At 34.0% G+C, this 10,779-nt stretch overlaps 1 long non-coding RNA gene across 1 annotated transcript; it reads left to right on the top strand.

The window, feature by feature from the left end:
• The first annotated feature begins 2,251 nt into the window (after positions 1-2,251).
• LOC134717474 (uncharacterized) lies at positions 2,252-3,695 on the top strand. The gene is made up of 3 exons (XR_010107329.1): positions 2,252-2,348; positions 2,666-2,763; positions 3,433-3,695. It is a non-coding gene; the product is annotated as an uncharacterized LOC134717474 (long non-coding RNA).
• Positions 3,696-10,779: the final 7,084 nt, after the last annotated feature.

Genomic DNA, 10,779 nt, shown 5'->3' with positions numbered 1-10,779 from the left:
TAAAATCTGAAGCGTCAGACAAATCATCTCTTAATCTTTTGAACTTTGATGATGCAGAATTTGGAAGCATTCATCCTATTTGGAATACTTGTGGATCTGAACCTTACTCTACGTTACGTGCCTGCATCAAATCCAAATTAGCATGAAATACATATACTCTTCAGTGTGGCAAGGATAAATTAAGTAAACGACTAGTCAGTGCAATCTATCCGTTATGTGGAACTGAAGAAGAGAATCGGTTATATTCTCTTTTAAGATGCTGTAAATTAAATAATGCTAGAAACCGCTTTATACATAGTCTAAACGCCTTCATAACAGATGTTGTATCATCTGAACTATAAGATGAACTATTTTGTTCTGAAATTAACTCTTTACAGTTAATTATCGACTGCAGTGGATTTCATTTCCTGACAAGAGGCGATATATTTACAGTAGAGTGCATCACTAGAGGACTATGCTTTAAGTTACATCAGGTGCGATCGACTCTATTGAGGTAATATCAAGCAGTTTAAAGAAAACAAAGTGCTCAACTGGGACAATTGTCTATTTGAATTGGAGCAATGCACATTTGTAGGTCAATTGACTTGCGTTCCAGTTTCTGTCGTGTATACATTTCAAGGGATGTACTTTTTCTCGTGTGTAAATAGATGTGGTAGTTAATGTTTATAACAGAAACAATTATAGTGCATTGAATTAAATGACAGTTTAATGATATTCACACTGAAAAATGGGTCGTCTGATATAGGCGGAACAGTACAGACTAAAGTGAAGTAAAGTTTACAATCAATCAAGAACACGTGTTATTGACTGAAATACAACACATTTTTTCATGCATTGTGGGAGTAACAATTTCGCTTAGTTTCTCATTTTTTGTACCCACATTTATAGTTCGTGGTATAAAGTATTCGTTCCATGCTCAGGTTGACGAAGAGTTGTTTCTATCATAAGTGAGTCCCGCGAGATTTGACTAATACAATCAGTTTGGCCGCTGCTATCAAGCGTGACTTGGGTAGAGCGTGGTTGTAGTGTTCAAAGTTGAAGTAAAGACGTTTCTTACTGTGGAAGTAAGTTTTTTAAACTTTGTAAAATATAGTTAATGCTTTGCATGTATTTTGTTGATAACAGCTAATAGTTTCAGTTGGAATCTGTTTTATAATTAATGTACTTATATGGAGTTTGCGTCTGCATTGGTTGCAACGCGTATTGAGAACTGTCCTGTAAGTCGGGAAGTTTTGTATGATTTAGTTCAAACATACTTTTAAATGTTTCAAGTGCCGTTTGCATAGGTTGCGGCGTTTTAATAAAGATCATTTTAGAGATTTTTGGTTGAATATATCTCGGGAGAAGTAGTTTCCGTATTTTGTGTCATTGTCGGGGTAATGGAAATAATAAGGCAAATGTTTTTGGTTTAGTTCATTCAGGAGTTTAATATCCCATTTGTTTTTGTTAAATGTTTCTTTTATTGTGCATTAGCGAAAGTTATTTGTATCCTTAATTTACGACTTAGAAAGTCCGCATGTCACGATTTTAAATGGCGGTTTTGTTAATGTTTAATTAATTTTAATAAAAACATGAAAAAAAAATTCAGCTATGGCTCAGGTGTTGAAGCCTTACTGCTCCCTAGTGGGATAAAGTTTAATCCCTATCATTTTGAGGGTGAGAACCACAGATGCGGAAGCGGTTTTAGAGTTTTCCAGACTTAAAAAATGATGAACCACTAGAGAGTCTAGCGAAAGTTGAATTGAATGCTCAATTTGAAAAGCTGACGGTTAATTAATAATTAATTACGTTTTTTTAAGACTTTCAGAGATCTTGTATTCAAAATTAATCATGTTAATATGGCTTTACAATTTGGGAAATATATATTTGTTTTGACCGATAATGAATTTTGAACAAGCATTTATTTAGTTACTAGTATTTCAGTTTTACTTTGGAATGTTACTGCATCGGGTGCAATGCTATACTGATTAAAATAATAATGTTAAATCTGCATCTGGTGCAATGCAACTATCCTTATGTTTTTACGTTAATTCCTGTTATTTTGATAACATCAGAAGGTATTATTTTTTTGTAAACGGTAAACAAGTTGCCTCCGAGTTTTTAGCTTTCCACGGTTCGAGATTTTTTACTCATTGTACATGTACTGGTATCTATTATGATTAATTGATAAGTGGTTTTATTCAAATTCAGGTGAATCCCTTAAAGATGTATCAATTATATGTGGGAAGGATGACAGTATTGGGAATGTTAGACTTCTAGTGCACGAAATCATATTGTTGGCTTATTCTGTTGGTGCTAGAAGTCAGAGGTTAAGGAATCCTTCGAGTACAGATACACAGCGGCGAAAGGTATGTTTCTTTTTTTACCTTATTCTTTGGATAAGTTTGCTTGTCCATCTGTCCTAATTTAACCTTTTTTAAGTGCTTCTCGAAGGTTGTCTCACCTTTTTTGCGAATTAATGTTCATTGACCATTATGTAGGCCTATGTATTAATTACGGGACAAGTCATTCACGGCAGTATATCTAATTTTGTTTTCGTTGCATTTATAATAGGAAATCTGGATTTCTTTGCTAACTTAAGAGTTTTTCGTTAAAACAGAATTGTTATATTCAAAAACTGTTGCAAGGAAGTTTACTGACTTTCTTCTTGGTTTGGCTGTTGTAGGAAGTGATGGTTAAGCCGCTCCATCTACAACAAACCAGCAGCTGCAATCAATGAGGCAAGACCTGGATGAGTTGAAGAAAAATTTAAAGGTTTTACAGGTAGATGAAGCACTATCTTACGTTAGAACGTTGGCAGCAAGACCAAAACTTACAACACCAGGAGAATTGCTTGCGGCCATCGCAATGTTGGTTGATGCAGCTAACAAGGCGAATCATAAGGACTGGTCTTTATTTGCAAAATCATTTGCAATGTGTACAAAATACGAAGATAATGTTGATTTTAGTGGGCTCGTTTTTAAAATTGTTTGGTTCCCAGGAGGACAAAAAGATTTCCTCCTTAATTTCAGACTGGGCAAAATCTAAGAAATACGAGGAACCATCGGGGCCAAAGGAAAGGCAGGAGAGATTAGATGCACCACCTGCTTCAGCTTCTGCATTTCCATTTCCTGGATATGGATATCAAAATTCCGAATTTGGTTTCCCGTATCCTAATTTTTATTCTTGGCCAAACATTAATTCTGGTGGTTTTCGGCCTCCCAAGGAGTCGGGACATTTTATTGCCAATTGTCCAAAAATGAAGAAAGATAATTAATTTTGTAATTTGTGTATTTTTTTTTTATACCTTTCCCTTTCTCAGGAGCTTCGATCTCCAGTGAAATTGTTTCACGCGGGCAAGGGTTGAGTGTCTCTCTCCTTTTTTTTTTAATTTATAAATCTTAAGCAATTTTCCAGAGATGAAAAGATATTTTTCTTTTTTGTTAATTTCAGAATATCAGGAACACAAACCGTTGGTTAAGAAAGAAATGTTTGAGCCAGAAATTCCAGATTGGGAGTTAAAATCGGGCTTTGATCCATCTAGAATTAAATTAAGAAAGCAGAGACATACTTTCAGGAAGTTTTAAAGGAGAGATTACCCAACCCTATAATTGCTTGCCAAATGCTGAAGAGGTTGTGAATGGTAGCGACTATAATTTCGAGGATCTGTCTTTTTTAGATCCTAATTTTTTCAAAGCAGGAAATTGTTCAGAACAATGGGAGCAAATAGGTTGTCCTGGTAAAATTTTGGACTGGATTAAACACAAGGTAGATATTAATTCCATGTTTAAACATTTTAAGGGAAATTTTAAGGGTCGTAGTTATGATTCAAGCCTTCCCCAACCTACTTATTTACAAAACTCTGCTAGTTGCAAAGGATTTTAGAAATTTCGGTCTAACACTTTATTAGAAAGAATAGCCAATGGATCTTTAACTGTAATTGGTAGAGTTTTCGCCTTTACTTGCTTTACCTATCACCATTGAGCCATCAAAACCGCGTATGTGCCATAATGAAAGATGCTTGAATTTATGGATTAAGGATCTCCCTTTTTCCTTGGATACTCTTAAAGAGGTTCATAGATTTATAGGAAATGATTCTTTCATGGCATCTCTTGATGATAAGTCTGGTTATGCTCATATACTTTTAAATTCCAAATCTAGACAGTATTTTGGAATCCAGTTTGCAGGCTGTTACATGGTTCTCAACACTCTTCCATTCGGCTTCAAAGCTAGTGGTTATATTTACCACACTACTGGTCTGGTTCCAATCAGCTATTGTCGCTCCCTTGGTGTACCTTCTTTATTGTATATAGATGATAGATAAGTTGCGAGTTTAAAAATTTTAATTTGAAGAAAAGATCAGGCCATGCCAAATTAGAAAAAAACGTCTGTTCATTCTATGTCAGGTTCTTGTTAGATTGGGATATTTCTTAAACTTGACCAAGTGTTGTTTTTTTACCAACCAGGTGTTTGAAATTCTTGGGAATGTTTTGTGACTCAACTAAACTGGCCTTTATCTTGCCGCGGCAGACAAAAAAAATCATTTAGAATTTTAAGGGAAACTATCCTTGATGGCAATGATGTAGGCATTATAACCTTTCAACGCTTTGCAGGAAAATGTATTTCATTTTATCTTGCTATCCGCACTGCCATATTGTTTTCAAGGGAAATCAATAGGGCCTTAAGCCTTGCTTCTAGAAATAGCAAGAAAATTACCATTTACAAAAAGTTAAAAGACGAGTTATTGGCGTTTTTTTTTTTATAATTGGGAGGGGGCTGCCACTTTGAGATTAGAGATCCATTTAAAATTGATTTTAGTAACTGATTCGTCGCTTTTTAAGTGGGGTGCGTTCATGATTTGCAAAGAGGATACGGTAGAATTTGGTGACTTTTGGAAGTACAACAATAGCTCCCCTATCCACGTTTAGGAAGCAAATGCGCTACTGGACTCCCTCTGTTCTGTTAAAGAGAAAATTGTCGACTCTCTGGTAGACGCGTTTTGTGATAATCTTGCGGTGATTAATGCTTGAAGTAATCAAGGAGGTAGAGACCCCTCGTTCAATTTAGTTTTGCGGAAGATTTTCACTCTTTCAAAAACAGTTAACATGGACCTACGTCTTATGTATGCTGACAGAGAGTTCAGGAAGTTAAGATTATCAGATGGTATGTTAAGTCCTCTGAAATGGAACTTTGTTGAACAGAGGTTTGGTCTGCTGACGACAGGTTTGATGGCATTATACTTGAATGATAATAAAGGTAATCCGTTAAAACATTAAACACCATTCCCTACAGTTCTTTTAGAGCTCACTACTTGATCGTTATTGAAGCATTCAGGAACTACGGGTGTCTACAAACATAATAATTGCAGTTCAACTGAAGATATTAACACATTAATTTAAGTCATAGGTTAAATACATTTGCTGAAAATTAATGACATGGAAGGTACACGTGAAAGTCACAAAAACAATATAAAAAGGCAAAATTTAAGTGCACGGCAGAGTTAGCAGTAGGCATATTCTGCTTCGATCAGTTTTTCTGCATGAGATGCATTCATTTGATTTTTTTGGTATTTGCTTTGATCTGCTTAGTTGGCGATATTTCAAGTATTATCTTGGTGTCTAAATATTTTATGGTTTCGGAAATAACAATTATTTTTCATGGTTTCGAAACTATCATTTGTTGTAGAATTTTCGATTTCTTCATTTATACAAGACGATATTAAAGTTTTGGGTGGGTATTGGGAATGTTAAAGGTTAAACTTAGGAACTAAAAAAATATTGTCGATATACTTATAGTATTGTGGTTCTGTGAAATCCAATTTTCACCCAATACTCATATAAATTTGGTCATATCGAGCAAGGACTTACTTATGAAATTACTAATCTATATCAAAAGTGAGTCCCGCGAGAATTGACTTATACAATCAGTTTGGCCGCTGCTTTCAGAGCAAAGCGGGACTTGCACATGCTCTGTGTATGATGTTGATACAAAGGTGGACTTGCACATGCTCTGTGTAATACATAATTATGGTTTAAGGCTGGAATTAACATGTGACGTCTGGACAAAGCGGGACAAAGCAGGACAAAAGACAAAAAAACCAACAGAAAACAGAAAGAACAAAAAACCTGAAATTACATGTATCTCATTATGGCAAACCCAATTTTCACCCAATACTCATATAAATTTTGTCATATCGAGCAAGGATTTACTTATGATATTACTACATGCGAAGAAACGAGTAGATATAGGAAGATGTGGTGTGAGTGCGAATGAGACAACTCTCCATCAAAATAACAATTTAAAAAAGTAAATCAGAGTGTTTGAATTACCCGATATGTATCCAGTTATATGATTGATGATGACACAGAGATTTCAGGTATTCGTCCACAAGCCAGCAACGAAACAACAATGAAAATACAATTACCCATAAGACAAACTTTCAATTGTTAAGCTAACCGTCGATAAAATCCGGTGCAAATAATCATGAGGGCAGCAAATTTCATATAGATAGTTAAAAAAAAAGGGGTCCTTGAATGTTGTGTTCGTAAAAAAAGGGAAGACTTAGAGTGTGTCCAATGTCTGTTGGGGGATACTAAAATTTCACTATTTTGATTTTATGATATTGTAACTTCTCTTATGATTAAAAAGTATTTTAAATCGATGAAAAGTATGTATTTATTATTTTTTCTTTAAGAAACAACAACATATAATCATCAATCGGGGTCATGTATAGCCGATTATGGGGTAAGGGTTTTTCTCATTGTTGTAGGCATTACAGTATCATTAATTTCATCCACTTTATTTGAACTTAAGTGGATAGTTGTCCAATTGGCAATCCTACCTCATCTCCGTATTTTTGTATACTAACATCTTTCAGAGAGATCGGTTTTCTATTATGATATACTTACTGTAGAATCGGACTAAGTAATATTTTCATATTAGAATTTGACAGGTATAGAACATGTATGAAGCCTACATCATCCATCATATTTCATCGAAACTACACAAAACATTTTTAATTCTAGTATGTTACACATGTTATGAACTTTGAAAAGAACACAAGCACGGGTAACTTTAGACACCCCCTGCAGGACAGGATATGGTCACAAGTGGAGGTGGTCGGTTTATAACAGTAAACCACTCTAGTCTTAACCCACCAAATGCTTGCTTGAAACAGAAGTAAAATAAAAGCAGGTAATTGTTGTTTGTGCTGTATTTAGACCCCTCTACGAAGACATTAGTTTTGCATGCACACGTATACAAATTGCGGTTTGTATCCAACGCAATCATAGGTTTCAACGTTTTTTTCAATTTAGACTTATTTATATTTTTCGTTTGGGTTTGTATTATATTTGACTTCGAGTTTATATGATCCATTTATCCCATTTCGACTCTTCAAAACTCAAGAATCTATCCTAAATAAAGATAAATTATATGGCCTTCCAAATACCGTTTCGATTCCAAACATCACTAAAGAGACATCAATTGCCGAAATCCGGATATGGTGTACAAAAAAGGTTTTGCACCTCATGTTTGCGGTATACCATCTTTTCCGCAAGTTTATTGTTTTCTGTTTGGTATTACATTAATAATAGATTCATTTTGTTACATGTTGTGATCCGTTTATATGGCAATCGCCTATGGCAGTCAGCAGGGTTTAAGAACATCCGTTGTTCGACCTGTTAGTCAAATGCGTTTTGTTCTCTTTTTTGGTCTTTTGGAAAATGTTGTGTGTGCTGTATTAAGACCCCTCTACGAAGAAATTTGTTTTGCATGCACACGTATAACAATTGCGGTTTTTATCCAACGCAATCATAGGTTTGAACGTTGTTTTCAATTTGGACTTATTTATATTTTTTCGTTTGGGCTTGTATTATATTTGACTTCGGGTTTAAATGATCCGTTCATCCTATTTCGACTCTTCAAAACTCAAGAATCTATCCTAAATAAAGATAAATTATATGGCCTTCCAAATACCGTTTCGATTCCTAACATCACTGAAGAGACATTAATTGTCGAAAACCGGATATGGTGTACACACATTTTTTTGCACCTCATGTTTGCGGTAAACCATCTTTTCCGCAATATTTTTGTTTTCTGTTTGGTATAACAATGATAATAGATCCATTTTGTTACATCTTGTGATCCGTTTATTTGGCAATCGCCAATTGCAGTCAGCAGGGTTTGAGATCATCCGTTGTTCGACCTGTTAGTCGAATGCTTTATGTTTAAATATACCTTTCCACATTATTAGTTTTTTGGAAAATGTTGTTTGTGCTGTATTTAGACCCTTCTACGAAGAAATTTATTTTGCATGCACACGTATGTCTTATTTATATTTTTCGTTTGGGCTTGTATCAAATTTGCTTGCGGGTTTATATGATCCGTTCATCCTATTTCGACTCTTCAAAACTCAGGAGTCTATCCTAAATTGAGGTAAAGTATATGGCCTTCCAAATACCGTTTAGATTCCTAACATCACTGAATAGATATTAATTGTCGAAATCCGGATATGGTGTACATCATTTTTTTGCACCTCATGTTTGCGTTATACCATCTTTTCCGCAAATTTTTTGTTTTCTGTTTGGTATTACATTAATAATAGATCCATTTTGTTACATCTTGTGATCCTTTTATTTGGCAATCGCCAATGGCAGTCAGCAGGGTTTGAGAACATCCATTGTTCGACCTGTTAGTCGAATGCTTTATGTTCAAATATACCTTTTCACTTTTTTGTTTTTTTGAAAAATGTTGTTTGTGCTGTATTTAGACCCCTCTACGAAGAAATTTTTTTTGCATGCACACGTATAAAAAATGCGGTTTTATCCAGCGCAATCATAGGTTTGAACGTTGTTTTCAATTTAGACTCATCTATATTTTTTCGTTTGGGCTTGTATTATATTTGACTTCGGGTTTAAATGATCCGTTCATCCTATTTCGACTCTTCAAAATGCAAGAGTCTATCCTATATTGAGGTAAATTATATGGCCTTCCAAATACCGTTTCGATTCCTAGCATCACCACTAGTAGCCCGAATTAAGCTTGAACGGACGAAAACGTGTTAACGCTATTTAAATGAGATTAATCGTCATTTGATAAAGATTGACAAAACATAAAAATTATTTTTTTTCATTTCAATTCATTTTAACGCCAGTCAAATAGATTTCTTTGCGGTCAATCAATTGAAATCAAGTTGGTGGTAATGTACGTCAAACTTAAAGGCCACGCCCCCGTTAAACTATTTTAAACTGGCATCAATTCGTTTAAAACATCATTGAGACCCGAGCTTGCACAGGTAAATCACTCAAGCAAAACAACCTTAATTTATGTATCGTTTATTTTTTTTTCAAATTATATCGAATTTAGTTAAACATGTTAAATGCGTGTATTCTTAGTAAAGTCGCATGCTTCACATTTTTTAACAAATGAATGAACAATACACGTGATATTTAAGAAATTTTAATAAAAACATTAAAATATTGATGTACAGTTTTTAAAATGTGAATCTGTTGAAAATAAAATAGTAAGATGTATAACATAATTTGAATTTGCCAAAATGCAGTAGATCTTTATCTCACCAGAGACATATGATCTGTATGATTATTTTTGTTGGCATCTTATTTCAAAATTTTATAATACTGTGTAGAACTTGTAGTGTAACAATGTCCTATATCTAGTTATTGGTACTTTTATCATATGTATTTGATATATGTATATTTTTTTATTTGTATATGAATCATGATGATGACAAATACCATATGGAAATGTGTCAAGAACCAATAAATTTTATATCTGATATTTGTACTTATTTGTCTATATCTCGTACATGAAAAATGAATAAGTTGAAGCAATGAGACAACAACCTCCAAAAAAGAAACACGCAACCTACAAAACATCGGTGTTCCGAATGTTCAAAGGTGGTGGTTGTGTATTTTACCTGTGCGACTGAAAATTGTATTTTATGTGGTGGAGGCATAACATTGAGAAGATTCAAGCTTATTAGTGTTCCCAAACATTTATAACAAGCCAGAAACTATTAATTTACATTCAGAAAACGTCAATTCCTACATTTTAAAAGTCTGTTTCAAGTACATTTTTCCTGACACTTCTGCACGAGAAAAAATGGCGGCTTTTTTAAAAAAAAAAAAACATACTAAAACAATCTGGTCTTTGGCGATCTGCAATCATTCTATTAAATTTCCAGCTTATATAACATTGAATACAAGATACCTTCTCAATACTATTGCATTGTTGACATTTAGTGAATCTGTATTTTAAACTGTGCTTATAAACGAGCAGAACTATCTTGAAATTTTATCGAAGTGGTTTTTAGAAACAAGACTCAGTTTTAGATTTTATTTGTTTTATCCTACATCAAATAATTTCAATCATAGGATTCGAACAATTCATCTAGCATTATATAACATTTTATCATCTGTGGCTTTTAGCAAAATATATATAGACTTGCTTGCACGAACTAATTAGTACCTGTGTGTTATAGCTGCTTGCATAGCTTGATTTTAGAGAAGTGTGTAGTCAACAATATTATTTTACCCTCTTAAACTTTATCGATTATATGCTAACAATCTTAGTTATTATTCATGACGGAGCATAAACTATTAAAGTATCTTGCAAAACCATTTGTAATACCAGCTGGGGTAAAACAACTGACTCCTGTAGTGTTTACTGACAGTAAAGGGAAATATTTGGAAAGGTATTGCAGAAATACAGTTGAGAATAGTATTAAATGGTGGAATCAATCTGGGCGTAGCTCCTCTCAAGCTCTTGTATGGTTAAAAC

This window comes from Mytilus trossulus, chromosome 5 (assembly GCF_036588685.1).
Source record: "Mytilus trossulus isolate FHL-02 chromosome 5, PNRI_Mtr1.1.1.hap1, whole genome shotgun sequence".
Lineage (NCBI taxonomy): Eukaryota > Metazoa > Mollusca > Bivalvia > Mytilida > Mytilidae > Mytilus > Mytilus trossulus.
This window is presented reverse-complemented; position numbering and strand designations above follow the sequence as displayed.